General features: G+C 44.3%; 1 protein-coding gene and 1 pseudogene across 5 annotated transcripts in view; both read left to right on the top strand.

The window, feature by feature from the left end:
- The window catches only part of MKLN1 (muskelin 1), a 417,215-nt gene that overhangs the window by 132,743 nt on the left and 269,499 nt on the right, over window positions 1–14,973 (top strand). The gene's annotated exons all lie outside the window — the stretch shown is intronic.
- Window positions 3,460–3,907, top strand: LOC108307293 (annotated as a pseudogene).

The following is a 14,973-nucleotide window of genomic DNA, read 5'->3' as shown; positions in this document are numbered from 1 at the left end:
GATGGCATGATCCCGGCTTACGACAACCTCCACCTCCAGGGTTCAAGCAATTCTCCTGCCTCAGCCTCCCAAGTAGCTGGGATTATAGGCATGCGCCACCATGCCCGGCTAATTTTGTATTTTTAGTAGAGATGGGGTTTCTCCATGTTGGTCAGGCTGGTCTTGAACTCCTGACCTCAGGTGATCCACCCGCCTTGGCATCCCAAAGTGCTGGGATTATAGGGGTGAGCCACTGCACCCAGTTTAGAGACCCCATTTCTTAAAAGAAAAAGAAAACCTTCCTGTTAAATGTGTCCTATTAATAATATGTTGTTAACTTTAAAAAAGCAAGGAAAGGCCAGGCTTGGTGGCTCATGCCTATAATCTCAGCACTTTGGGAGGCCAAGACAGGATGATCACTCAAGGCCAAGAGTTCGAGACCAGCCTGGGCAACATAGCAAGACCCCTATCTATAAAAAATTAGAAAATTAGCAGGACATAATGGTATATGTTTTTAGTCCCAGCTATTTGGGAGGCTGAGGAAGAAAGATCACTTGAGCCCAGGAAGTTGAGGCTGCAGTGAGCCATGATCATCCCACTGTACTCCAGCCTGGGTTACAGAGCAAGATCCTGTCTCAAACGAACAAACAAAACTATTGGTGACTACTGTAACTAAAGTTCTGCCCCCTGCCCTGAGACCTGCCATTTCAGAATACTATAAAGTTAAAAGGCTACCTAAAAATTAGGGGGAGGGGAACTCTCCTTAATGTATAAGAAGCAGACTGTGACGCTGCTCTAGGTTTACTAGTAATCATGTCTAACAAATTAACAATTAAAAGGCAAATACTTAAATATAAATATTGGCAAAGGATATAAACTAAAAATCATATAAAGAGATCTCAATACCTATCATATAAACATTAAAAAAACTTTCTCAAAATGGAGAGAAATAAATGAAAGCTAATATATAATATAGACAAAAGCACATGGAAATAGGAACACTGATATTTTTCTGATGCAGATATTAGTTGGCAAAACCTTTCCAGAGGTAAATTTGAAAACATATTAAAACATTAAACTAATTCATACGTATAACCTGTAATTTCACTCTACTAATTTGTCCTAATAAAATAGTCGGACAAACATACCATTTATAGCAAATAATATTAATATCAACATTTTTATGAGTCCAGCAAAAGGTGGATTAAATGACATAGTAAGCAAATGGGATACCAAGCTGTCATGAAAGAACTAGCTACAACTAAAGGAAAATCCTGCTACCCATTATTAAGAAAAAAGAATGATTCAAAAATAGACACAGAAAAGTGTATATGCCTTACAAACCAGTGAATCCTAAAAGACTCTTGTTAAGACAAACTGGCTAAGAGTGATTTAAATTTAGAAAGGCACCTTGGCCGGGCGCGGTGGCTCACGCCTGTAATCCCAGCACTTTGGGAGGCCGAGGCGGGTGGATCACAAGGTCAAGAGATCGAGACCATCCTGGTCAACATGGTGAAACCCCGTCTCTACTAAAAATACAAAACATTAGCTGGGCATGGTGGCGCGTGCCTGTAATCCCAGCTACTCAGGAGGCTGAGGCAGGAGAATTGCCTGAACCCAGGAGGTGGAGGTTGCGGTGAGCCGAGATCGCGCCATTGCACTCCAGCCTGGGTAACAAGAGCGAAACTCCGTCTCCAAAAAAAAAAAAAAAAAAAAAAAAAAAAAAAAAAAAACACCTTAGTAGGCGGGTGGGGAAGTGGCTCGTGCCTGGAAATCCAGCACTTTGGGAGGCCAAGGTAAGAGGATCACTTGAGCCCAGGAGTTCAAGACCGTCCTGGGCAACATAGTGAGCTCTTGTTGCTACAAAAAATTTTTAGGGCTGGGCGAAGTGCCTATAATCTTAGCACTTTGGGAGGCTGAGGCGAGTGGATCACAAGGTCAGGAGATCAAGACCGTCCTGGCCAACATGGTGAAACCCTGTTTCTACTAAAAATATAAAAATTAGTCGAACATGGTGGTGTGTGCCTGTAGTCCCAGCTACTCAGGACGCTGAGGCAGGAGAATCGCTTGAACCTGGAAGGTTGAGGTTGCAGTGAGCCGAGATTGGGCCACTGCACTCTAGCCTGGACAACAAGAGTGAAACTCTGTCTCAAAAAAAAAAAAAAAGTGGCCAGGTGTGGTGGCGTGCACCTGTGGTCCCAGGTACTAAGGAAGCTGATGGCACCACTGCACTCCAGCCTGAGTGAGATCTTGTCTAAACAAAACAAAGCAAAACAAAACAAAAACAAAAACAAAACTCTTTAGCACTGTCCCCACGCCTAGCTTTTAAGTGCTTGAACACAATTTTAGCTTTCACATGAATTAATATTTGGATCATAGGCAGTCAAAGCTGATGCCAGTTCTCTAATCACATACTCAATATTGTTTCCATTTCTTTGATTACTTTTCCTCATTTTCTGCTAATTGCTGTTTATTGCATAGACTCTGCCAGCATTTTTCATGTTTTGAACCTTTTCATCTTTCAGAATCACCCTATTGACTAAGGATCTGCCTCTTACCCACTTGCAACACATGAGTTTTCTTACTACATTCAATCTGTTAATCGGTTTTATTTTCATCATAATCCTAAACCTATCCTCAACAGCACATTGAGCATTCTGAACTGTTTTTGGAATTATCAGACGCTGGGGTTAATCATGTTGCAAAACACCTAAGATTAAATACAGCAAATCTGCTGGTAATGGAAAACTAGCTGGCCAAGGCTAAGATGACCACAGCCAACTGCTGTTGTCATCTGCTGAGGGAAGGCAAAGTGGAAACACTTTTGCTTTTGGAGGAAACTATTTTCCATCTCCGTGAAAGTTCACAGCTGGCTAGGTGTGGTGGCTCACGCCTATGATCCCAGCACTTTGGGAGGCTAAAGCAGGAGGATCAGTTGAAGCCAGGAGTTGGAGACCAACTTGGCACATAGCAAGACTCCATCTCTACAAAAAATGTTAAAAATTAGCTGGATATGGTGGTGCATGCCTATAGTCCCAGCTGCTCAGGAAGCTGAGGTGTGAGGATCCCTTGAGCCCAGGAGCTTGAGGCTAAAGTGAGCTCTGATTGCACCACTGCCCACTGCCCTCCAGGCCAGGTGACAGAGACCCTGTCTCTAAAAAAAAAAAAAAAAAAACAGGAGGCCAGGCACGGTGGCTCACACCTATAATCCCAGCATTTTGGGAGACCCAGGTGGGGCGGATCACAAGGTCAGGATAAAACCCTGTCTCTACTAAAAACACAAAAATTAGCCAGGCATGGTGGCACACACCTGTAATCCCAGCTACCCAGGAGGCTGAGGCAGCAGAATCGCTTGAACCTGGGAGGCAGAGGTCACGGTGAGCCGAGATTGCACCGCTGCACTCCAGCCTGGGCAACGCAGCAAGACTCCATCTCAAAAAAAAAAAAAAAATGGAAAGTCCCTTTTTGCTGTAGGCTGGAGTGGTTGCTGCTGAAATGGGCAAGCTCATGAAGCCTGGGAAGGTGGTGCTTGTCCTGGCTGATCGCTACTCTGGATGCAAAGCGGTCATCATGAAGAACATCGATGATGGCACCTCAGATCGGCCCTGCAGCCATGCTCTGGTGGCTGGAACTGACCGCTATCCCCGCAAAGCGACAGCCGCCACGGGCAAGAAGAAGATGGCCAAGAGGTCAAAGATCAAGCCTTTCGTGAAAGTTTATAACTAATCACCTGATGCCCACACGGCGCTCTGTGGCTATCCCCTTGGACAACACTGTCATCAATAAGGATGTCCTCAGAGATCCTGCTCTGAAACACAAGGCCTGATGAGAGGCTAAGGTCAAGTTTGAAGAGAGATACAAGGCAGGCAAGAGCAAGTGGTTCTTCCAGAAGCTGTGGTTTTAGATGGTTTGTTTCGGTCATTAAAAATTAAAAAAAAACAAAGGAAAGTTCACGGATGGCCAAACTTTTCCACAGCCACGGTACCATTCTGTTGAAGGACATTTGAGATGGTAGTCATCAAATTACATATAAATACCTAATCAACCAAAATTATTTTTGGATAGCTCAGTTGGTTTACATCGTCTGGATTGGCAGAAGCCGGGGGTTTGATTTCCATGTCGGCTGTTTAGCACACGAAGAAAAATTGTGCCACTCAAATACTCTATACCTATGTCTCGTGATCTCACAAATACCTGCCCTTCAGGGGACCTACATATAGTATGTTGTGGGACAGTCATGTCACTTCCACAGTCCATATACAGAACAATGCCGTTACTGACCTTTGTAATAATGTGTGACCCTGGACTCTGCAAACTCAAAACCTCAAGTAGCCATTAACAGGAGAGAAGACACCTTAGTCATATATTTAAATTTTTTAAAAAGTGTGTCAGGCTGGGCAAGGTGGTTCACACCTGTAATCCCAGCCCTTTGGGAGACCGAGGTGGGTGGATCACCTGAGGTCAGGAGTCAAGACCAGCCTGGCCAACAGGGCAAAACCCTGTCTCTATTAAAAATACAAAAAATTAGCCAGGCATGGTGGTACATGTCTGTAGTCCCAGCTACTTGGGAGGCTGAGGCAGGAGAATCACTTGAACCCAGGAGGCAAGGTTGAAGTGAGCTGAGACTGCGCCACTACACTCCAGCCTGGGTGACAGAGCAAAACTGTGTGTCAAAAAAAAAACAAACGACCAAGATGATTAGATCACAAGATTCTCCAAATGTAAAATACGAAAGAAAGTCAAAAGAGGCTCATTTTTCTAATTGAGATTAAAAAATAGTGTGGTACCTGATTTCCCACTACTCTCCAGGGACCTGATGACCATTAATGCCTATTGAGTTAGCATTGGGGGATTTGCCAAGGAGCAGGTCAGTGTCCCTTGAGAATGCTACACATTTCTCAAGGCAGAGAAGGCTAGAGATTCACAACTCAGCTTCTGGCTCCAAATGCAATTTTCTCCCTCTGTTTTCATGACCCGCTCCTCCCTCCAACGCCAGAGCTGCAGGCAGCTCTCTAAATAACACCATGTCCCTGGCCTCCTAGCTCCCATTTGAACATTTCAGCAGGGCTCCTCTGCAGTCGGCCCCCCACCACCTCCCCTCTCGCAGGCTTCTTGTTCGCCTGAGTCAGCCTGTGACTCACCTCACTCATTAGTGGAACTCAGAATGCCTCTCCATCCTCTGGATCCCTTTTGTCTCCGTGCTTATAACTGGTCTCCTGGCAGCCTAAGGTCTATGGACAGCCTCGAAGCTAAAAGGGAGGTTGTTACTAAGATGGTCTGCTCAGCAAAGAGGTTGGCAGACAGCAAGTAGAGTTACAGTGACGATGATGATGGTGATGATGATGATGATGATGATGCATGCAGTCGCCTCAAAAGGACTTGGGGGGCCAGATTTGGCAACTCTGCCTGTGTTGGCTCATGGGATAGCAGCACAGGGGTCCTTGATTCTTATCCCTTTCTTTTCTCTTCCTAGTCTTTTTTTTCCTTCTTCACCCACCCCTCCTCTGCACACATGCCCGAATGTACAAGGTGAATGTTTCTGGGCTCCACTGTCTGTGGAAAGTCAGAGAAAAGAGCAACATCCTTACATCGGGGACACTCTTTTCTCCAGCCCTTGCAGCTCTGTTCTCATTTCTCCTCTTGATTTTACATTCCAATGCTTTCCGCTTTGTGAGAGGTGGACCGAAGCGATGAATGAGAAAAGGCTTTATGCCTTGTTGGTGCCTCTTGGGCGTATAAAAAAAGCCCAGTGACATGATACTAATAAGAAACTCTAAATTCACAGTCAAAAATATCAGAACCAAAGCACTGTTATTAATTCGTTAATGTTACTTAACGGCCTTTGTAAAATGGTGACCCAGTCAAGTGCTGCGTAACGACATTTCGGTCAGCATCGGACGGCATGTACAATGGTGATCCCATAAGATTATTATACTGTCTTTTTTTTTTTTTTTTTTGAGAAAGATCCTCAATCTGTTCCCCAGGCTGGAGTGCAGTGGCACGATCTCTGCAACCTCCATCTCAATTGCTTGAACCTGGGTTCAAGCAGTTCTCCTACCTCAGCCTCCCAAGTAGCTGGGATTGCATTTGCCCACCACCATGCCCAGCTAAGTTTTGTATTTTTAGTAGAGACACGGTGTCACCACATTGGCCAGGCTGGTTTCGAACTCCTGACCTCAGGTGATTCTGCAACCCCCCATCACCACTTTGGCCTCCCAAAGTGCTGGGATTACAGGCGTGAGCCACTATGCTGAGCCCTATACTGTCTTTTTACTGTACCTATTCTATATTTAGATATGTTTTGATACACAAATACTATTGTGTTACAGTTGCCTACAGTATTCGGTATAGGAACACGTGTACAGGTTTGTAGCTTAGGGGCAATAGGCTATGCCAGATAGCCTAGCCTAGGTGTGCAGTGGGCTTATCCCATCGAGGGATGCGTAAGCACACTCCATGATGTTCACACAACGATAAAGTCTCCTAACAATGCAATTCTCAGAATGTATCCTGTCATTAAACAATGTATGACCATACTTTACTCAGCAGGGTCCAGACAGTTTTCGTTAAGTCCTATGATTTCTTTTGAAAGGGACCCTAGAGACCATCCTGTCCACCCTTTTGTTCAATCAGCAGACACGTGATTGCTGTGCACCTGTGATGATCAAAGCTCAAGCCAGCTGCCCTAGGGCTGCACCTCTGAAGCCCCTGAGACGCAGATCTGGTTCTGGAGGCCTGGGAGGGGGCCCAAGTTTCTGCATTTCTGTAACCTCCCTGGGGATGTCCGTGTCGCCAGCCCACTGACCACACTTTGAGTAACAAGACTGTAGGCACTCTGCACAAAGCTAGATGAGGCTTGACTTGTCACCTGAGAACATCTGGGGCCATAGGCTCCATGAGGCTGTCCTCTGTACCCTGCCTCATCAGCTGCTGATACTTGCTTGCAAGGCTCAGGGAATGCCGAATTATTCTTCCAAGAGCTCTTGGCTTTCTTGTGTCTTCACCCCCAGCCAGGGGTATTAAAATGAGAAGAATCAGGTTTGGAATTAGGACAAGAAAAAGGGCCCATATAGCTTCACCCTGGACTATGAAGTCAAGTCTGGGCCATCTTACAAGAGAGCTCTAAACCCGCATTTTAGGCAGATTCTGTTTAACAATGAAGTATCTCTTTGATTGCTACAGAGATCTCCTTTCATGATTTGTTTGTTCATGTCCTTTGCTGATTTTTCTACTGGAGTCTTTGCCTTTTAATTATTGAGTTGTAACACTCTTTATTACAATATTAAGCAAAATCCCCCTTCCTCAAATAAATGGTTTTATTCTTTTTTTTTTTAACTAATTTTTTGTAGAGATGGGGTTTTGCCATGTTGCCCAGCCTGGACTCCTGGCCTCAGGTGATCTGCCCGCCTCAGCCTCCCAAAGTGCTAGGATTACAGGTGTGAATCACTGTGCCTGGCTGTTTTTGGTCTTTTAACTTTATCTATTAAATTTTGAGTTTGGAATCTTGGACTCTGGGCTACCAAAAATTTTCTTGCTAATCTGAGCAAGAAGTTTTGCTGCTTGTAATTTCTTTCTTTCTTTACCTGTAGATGGAGGGGATAAAGATGACCTATCTCAAGGCACCGTTGAGAGTGGAAGAAAGCATGTGTGTGGTAGTGCTGTACGGATGTAGGACATAGTTAGTTTGTTTTCAGAGACTCTATTAATCTGATCGTTTTATTGAACCTAGTGTGGGACAAGGCAGACTGGTGCTGGCAAGGACAAATTTTGTTTTGTTCAGTTTTTAGTTTGTTTTGGTTAGACAAACACTGTTGATACTTCTAAGTACTCTGAGTTGTAACTTCTCGTCATGTTAAGATACATAAGGCACAGCTACTCAGGAGGCTGAGGCAGGAGAATTGCCTGAACCCAGGAGGCGGAGGTTGCGGTGAGCCGAGATCGCACCATTGCACTCCAGCCTAGGTAACAAGAGCAAAACTCCGTCTCAAAAAAAAAAAGATACATAAGGCAGAGTTGGAAGCTGCCTACTGCGAGCTTTATATGTGTGGAGGTGCTTGTGATTTCTGTTACCTTGCCTCAACTACAATTATACCTTCTAAGTTGTCAACAGATGCAATCTTCCACCACTCCTAAATGTCCAATCAAAACTGCTTCAGTACAAGTCAAATGACCAGGTTGTTCCTTGGTTGCCACAATTGCTGTCTCATCTCTATTAGAACTTTACAGTTGTTAAAATTATTTATTTCTATAGTAGACGTTATTAGACTAGTAGTATTCCCATTTGAACTGACAGGATTTTTGTCTTAGCTTTAAGAAATAGAAGATTTGTACCTTTCCCCCATTTATGATGTTTAATGCCTTTAACTTCTCTCTATTACTGCCTTTTTTGTTTTATTTTGGGGTGTGTGTGTGTGTGTGTGTGTGTGTGCACGTGTGTGTGTTTGAGACAGGGTCTCACTCTGTCACCTAGGCTGGAGTGCAGTGGCACCATCATGGCTCACTGCAGCCTTGAACTCTCAGGCTGAAGCAATCCTCCCACCTCAGCCTCCCAAGTAGCTGAGACTACTGGTGTGTGCCACCACACCCAGCTAATTACTTTTATTTATTTTTTTGTAGAGATGAGGCTTCCCTATGGCTGGTCTCAAACTCCTGGGCTCAAGTGATCTGCTTGCCTCAGCCCCACAAAGTGCTGGGATTACAGACGTGAAAAAGAAAATAATATAATCAACTACTAGTAGTAAAATAGAAATGTCTGAAGACAACGTTTTGCCTCTAATTGTTTTTTTTTTAAAAATACAGTCGAAGGAAAGAGTATCTACTGGTAAAAATTTACCTATCAGCCAGGTAGAGATAGGTACCCCCTCTCTCTGCTGGTACCCCGGTTACTCTTTCTACAAACGAATCTGCCTTATGGGTTCTTATACTGAGCATAGATGCAGCAACAAAAAAGTCAATATCATTGACTCTCATCCATTTGCCAAGCACTGTGCTAAGTGCTTTCACATACATTTTCTCATTTAATGGATCTTTTGCTTACTTACTGCAGGGGGTGAGGGTGTGCATTTGTGTTGCTCCATCCTCTACCCAGAGTCCTCTTTCCTCTCTGTCTGTGTAAGCCTTGTAGCGTTAGCAAGGAAACTCAATCTGAAGCAAAATCTGTTGTTTTTTTTTTCTCATCTCGTCCAGGTTCACAGTGAAAAGTTGGTTGGTTTCTCATTTCTGGAGCTGTGTTGCTGATTTCGGAAAAAGTGGATGGAACAGGGCTGAAGGAATGCTCTTTAATACCACACTATGTAGTCACGTGGGTGGGCACCTGCCTCTGTCAGAGGTATCTCTTGTTCTGGCTTCTTTCCCAGATAATCTATTGCATTTTCCGGAAACAAGAATCCATATACATTCAAGTCTTCCTTTGATTGACTGACTTACCTGTGAACACTAGTCACTTACCGCTTTCCTCTCCTTTTCCCACCCTAAAAACCCCTCTCCTGGAGAAACATAACTGGTCCTCTCCATTCCCGAGATTACCTGGCATTTTCTCCTCTTACAGTGGTTCCAAATCTTGGACTCCACTAAGAAAAACATAGCGCAAGTGAAGTTACACAACCAGTGAGAAAGGAATCTTCCCTGGGCAATGAGATGAGGGCTGACTCACTATCTCAGCTCTTAGGAATGGCTCTCCAGCTGCTGATAGAGGCCACATGCGTTCAGCCATGAGGTCATTAAGAATCTCCCTGGTGACTAACAAAATGGAGGCAGCCAGGGACGGCCAGAGCTGAGCTGGGGCAACTGACCCATTTGTAGACGTGCCCTCCAGGATGGAGGCCAGCAGTCTAAGTCACAATGGCTTGGCAGTGTAGCCACTCACAGCTGGTGCAATCTGGAGGATGATTGGCACCCAACAAAAGAAGTCTCTGGTAAAAGATGTACTTACAATCACTGTGTGGAGACATGTTTATTCCAGAGCTTATTCTTCATTCTTTCACTTGTACAACAGGCATTTGACCTTGCTAGGCACTGAGCTGGAGGCTGGTATATTCCTTGTTCTCAAGGAATTGACAGTTTAGCAGAGAGGCAGAAAGGGGACCTGCACAGGAAGCATTAGGAGAATTTGGACGAGCACTTACCTCCAACTGGAGAGTCAGGGGCACTTCCCCAAGAATGCGTAGAAGGCTTATATAGAAAGGGAGAGAAAGGGGCCTCCAGGTGGAATAGCAGCCATGCCCAGCCAAAGAGACTAGAGAGAACATGTATCCTTGGGGATGCAAAGAGGGTTGGTGTGGCTGAGATCGGAACATGCAGGGGAGGGGGCAGGAGATGCTGCTGGAGAGGGAAGTGTGGCTCAGATTATAAAGGTGTCTTCTTGCCTGTCATGCTGGCGGGCAGAATTCTATCCGGAGGGGTCAGAAACCACTCACTGACTTTCTGTGCGGGAAGGACAGGGGCAGGTCTGCTTTTTGAGAACATTTTCTCGTGATTATAATGCAAAGATTGGACGCAAAGAAAGCAAGCATGAAGTATGAGGACCACTTTGTAGAATCATGCAGTAATTGAAGAAGAAAATAATGTGGGTCCAGTCATAGCAGAGATCACAGGGATGCAGAGAAAGAAGAGTGTGAGAGATACAAAGGAGTTGCCCCAGCTGACCATGGTGATCAGCCACAGGTGGGGCCCAAAGATCTCAGAGGGGCTTCAGCTTTCGTGGGTGAGGGGAGATGATGGGAGGAGAAGCCTTGCTGGAAGGAGAGGGTGAGTGCAGGCTGAAGCAGGAACCCAGAGAAGAGATCCTTCCATCAGCCTGAACATCAGTGGAGGAAGGTGAAGGCAACTCAGTGGAGTTGGTGCTGCTCCAGGTGTCCCCCAAGGGAGGCTTGGTGACAATTCCAGATACCACTAGCTAGAGAGGAAGGCTTCTAATGCACGGCCTGGCTTGTTGAGACTGCATCTTGCAGGACTGAGGCTGCAGATGAGAGGTCTCCAGTACCTGCAGCCAAGCAGGGCCTGACAAGCTGTTTCCATGGAGATGCGGTGTACGCAGGAGGGAGTGAGTAGGAGGGCTGATCCGTTCCAGAGCCTTGGGTCACAGGGCTGTGACAGGCTAACAGATAAACAGCAAAAAGACATAGTCAATCAGAAAAGGATGTTCAAAACTATTTGCAGTTAATTGGGGGGGTTGTATCATCATAATTCTAGATTAAGTCTAACAATTGAGAAGGATTGGGGTAAGCCACTTAATGATCCTGCTAGTTATTTTAGGTACCACTTAATGAGGGCAGGGGAGGTGGATGCCAACTCAGGCTAACTCCAATTTACATACACCATCTTAAGTCCTTCTACATCCCTGGACTCCAAGTCGTTGCATGTCACTCCCAAGTGTGTGTAAAGAAACAGGTTTCTGGTATAGACATGGGAAATTAATATTTTTTTCTTTGCCATGCTAATAGCAGTAATACACAGGAAACCTACAGAGCTCTTCAGAAAACTCAGATGCTGGGGAAGCCTCAGATCAGATATTGTTATAAGCAATTTGAAGACCGTTCTGGACTGGGAGCCAGCAGAAATGGGGCCCCAAGCATGCGTGCGTGTGTGCATGCGTGCATGCATGCGTGTGTGTCGTTTTGACCATCTTAAAATGTATAATTCTGAGGCATTAAGTATATTCACAATCTTGTATAACCACCATCACCGTTACCAATTTCCAAAAATTTACTGTCTTCCAAAACAAAAACTCTATAACCATTAAGCAATAAATCCCATTTGAGCACCGAAGCACTAAACAACCTGATTTTGCTGCAACAACACAGCCTACCGGGCAGGGTGATGCTTTGGCTGCTGCACATAAGGAAGCTGGGTTGGCTTGAGTCAGTTGCTCTCAGTTCATGCCTAGGGGTTTTGGCCAAAGTCCTCATCTTATACATCAGCCTGTTAGACCTAGTCTTTGGGAAGAGACTGATTTTAACCATTTTAATGACTGCTGGGACTTGACCTCCATCTCCAAGGTATTCAAATGGCTGATGGCAGTGATTTATTAAGAAGTCAGTAAAAATGGAGTCAGGGCCACAGGCCCTCATGAAGATCCTTCCTGCTGGAGGCAAATTTTGCTCCGACATTAGTTGGGCATAATTGTAAAATGAATTGTCAAGGAAGCAACTTCATTTTTTCTTTTTTTTTGAGACAGGGTCTTGCTCTCTTGCCCAGACTGGAGTGCAATGGTGTGAGCAAGATTCACTGCAGCCTTGTCCTCCTGGGCTCAAGCAATCCTCCCATCTTAGCCTCTCAAGTAGCTGGGACTACAGGCATGTGCCACCATGCCAAACAAATTTTTATATTTTTTGTAGAGACAGTGTTTTGCCATGTTGCCCAGGTTGGTCTTGAACGCCTGGCCTCAAGCAATCCACCCGCCTCAGCCTCTCAAAGTGCTGAGACTATAGGCATGAGTCATCACTCCTAGCTCCAGCTTCATTTTAGGCAACCCAAAACAATAGTACCAATAAATAAATAAATAACAATAGTGCCTAGGGAAGACAAGTCATGATTCTGGTTTAAAATGGTAGGCCATGACCAGAAGATCAGAACCTGAAATCCCAAATGTCCTATTCCCCTTTCTTCCACAAATTATATATATATATATATATGGGTCAAGGCTCAGTCTGGAGTTCACAAACTCAAAGCAGCAGTAGCCCCCAAGCTCAGACAGATACCTCACAGATGCATGATGTCCACCACGAAGAACAGCAGGGGCAAAAGCAATGGACTTGACCTAATGAAAATTGTTCCACTATAAACACAATGTTAACCACATGCCTTGTTTTGGGGATCATAGTGAGATAAGTATTTTAGCACTATATATTTTAACATCACCAAGAAAACCAGAAAAAGAGCTAAGAATCAAATTTTGTCTCCTGATTCCTGATCAAGTGGTTTATTTTGATTAGTGTCTGTGGTGCTCTCTTCTTGGAATGCACAAGGGAGATGGTTCTTAGAGCCTCTTACAAAGTTTTTATTTGGCCAGGGAGTAATCTGTTAACACCTTTATCTCCAAATGCACCTTTAATCTAGTGTTCATATTACACTGATTTTTCATTAGAACCCAAACCTTGAATAGGAACTCAGACAAATGTTGCTAGCAGGCAGGCACAAGTTTAGTGTTATCAAATCCTGTTAGGAGATGATTTCCAGATGGTTGTCTGAGGAGATCTACAGACCGAGGCCCAAGGAAACAACCATTATTTCTAAGACAACCATTTAAAATCTCTGGAAATTGTCCTAAAGTCATACAACAAATGAAGAAATATTTATTCAGGAAAATCTACCAAATCCTGGTAAGAACAGTTGGGAGTAGATGGCATCTGAACCAAAAACTGTTCCCTCCCTCCCTGCCCAAACCCCAACTAGGTCAATGTGATGGAAGATCCAACCTGAGGGGGTGTTGTAAGAACAGACCTCTCTCCTCCCAGAGACCAGTCACAGACTACATTATCTCCCTGGGATAGAGCAGGCCACCAGCATTTCTCATCCTCCCAACTCCATGCTGCAGAGGCTCCAGGCAAGTGTGGCCAAGAGGTGGGTGATTCCGTTCCTCCAACAAACCCCTACCTATAGGGCAGAAGCTCTCCCCTAGATGCAGTACGTTGATAAAACTGGGGCTCCAATTGTCCTCACCCCAGTTTTTTTTCTGGGCAGAGGTTCCACAAAGGGAGATACAAGTCAAGAAGACAAGAAACCACGGCCCCCACCCAGTGCCCTGGTTATGAAACAGCATCATCACTCCAAGAAAAGTGGGTCACTGCCCCTGCCACGGTTCCAGAGCAGAGTCTCAGAGATTCTGTCCAAGAGAAGAGGCAGGTGATGAGAACAGAGAGGCCTGAAGCTCTTCCAAAAGGAACTGGCTTTATTTAGAACAAAGCATAAAGAAGTTCAAGCTGAACTTGTTCTTGTAAACAATGGAGAATTTAGTGAAAAGCAAGAGGAAGCTGGTAGCTCAGTGTGACCAACAAGCTAAACTGTAGGCTTACTGGTTTACCAGGGAGAACCAGGGAAAGAGAAAGCTAACAAGAGCCATCCTGAGGTCAGAACAAACCTCAAGGACTGACCTCAAAAACTATGCCAGCAAAGATGCTTAAATTTAATTGGAACATAATATGGAGCAATTTATACCCCGGGGCATTGTTGGAAACAATAGAATGACTACCAACTAGAGGATCCTTACAGCTAGGGCTCATACCAACAGAGGCAGAGAACTTAACAGAGAGAGGGCAGGGAAAGAGAGAGTCAAAGAGAGCTTTGCTAAAATGATTGTCATTCCAAGGGAGCTGTGCATATGACCAACCCTGTACCTTTTGAGGAGAAACATTGGAGATTTCACACTGCAGGAAAATAGACTTCACTAAAATAAACTAGCCAAGTTACTAAAGAAATAAATAATAGTAAGTCCCAGGTTGGGAGTATCAGTATTCAGAGTTGCTATAGTATATAAAATGTCCAATTTTCAACAACAAAAAAATATAGTACATTCAAAGAAACAAGAAATATGATGTGACTCATACACAAGTGGGAAAAGTAATCAGCAGACTACCTGAGGGCTCAGATATCAGACTTAGCAGACAATGACTTTAAAGTAGTTATTGTATGTTCAAAGAATTAAAGGAAACCATGCTTAAAGAAGTAAAGGAAGGTATGATGACAATGCCTCATTAGATAGAGATTATCAATAAAGAAATAGAAATTTTTTAAAAAAGAATCTAATGGAAATTCTGGAATTGAAAAGTACAAAACTAAAAAGAAAAATTTATTAGAGGGGCCCAATAGTATATTTGAATTGGCGTAAGAAAGAATCAGCAAATTTGAAGATAAGAGATTATTTAATCTCAAGAAGAGAGAAAAAAGAAGGAAGGAATATGAACAGTCCTCAGAGGAATGTGAAATATCATTAAACACATCAACATCTGCATAATGGGGTTACCAGAAGGAGAGGAGAGAGAGAGAGGAGTAGGCAAA

The sequence above is a fragment of the Cebus imitator genome, unplaced genomic scaffold (genome assembly GCF_001604975.1).
Source record: "Cebus imitator isolate Cc_AM_T3 unplaced genomic scaffold, Cebus_imitator-1.0 Scaffold77, whole genome shotgun sequence".
Classification (NCBI taxonomy): Eukaryota; Metazoa; Chordata; class Mammalia; order Primates; family Cebidae; genus Cebus; species Cebus imitator.
The sequence above is the reverse complement of the archived record's forward strand: the minus strand, read 5'-3'. Positions and strand labels throughout refer to the sequence as shown.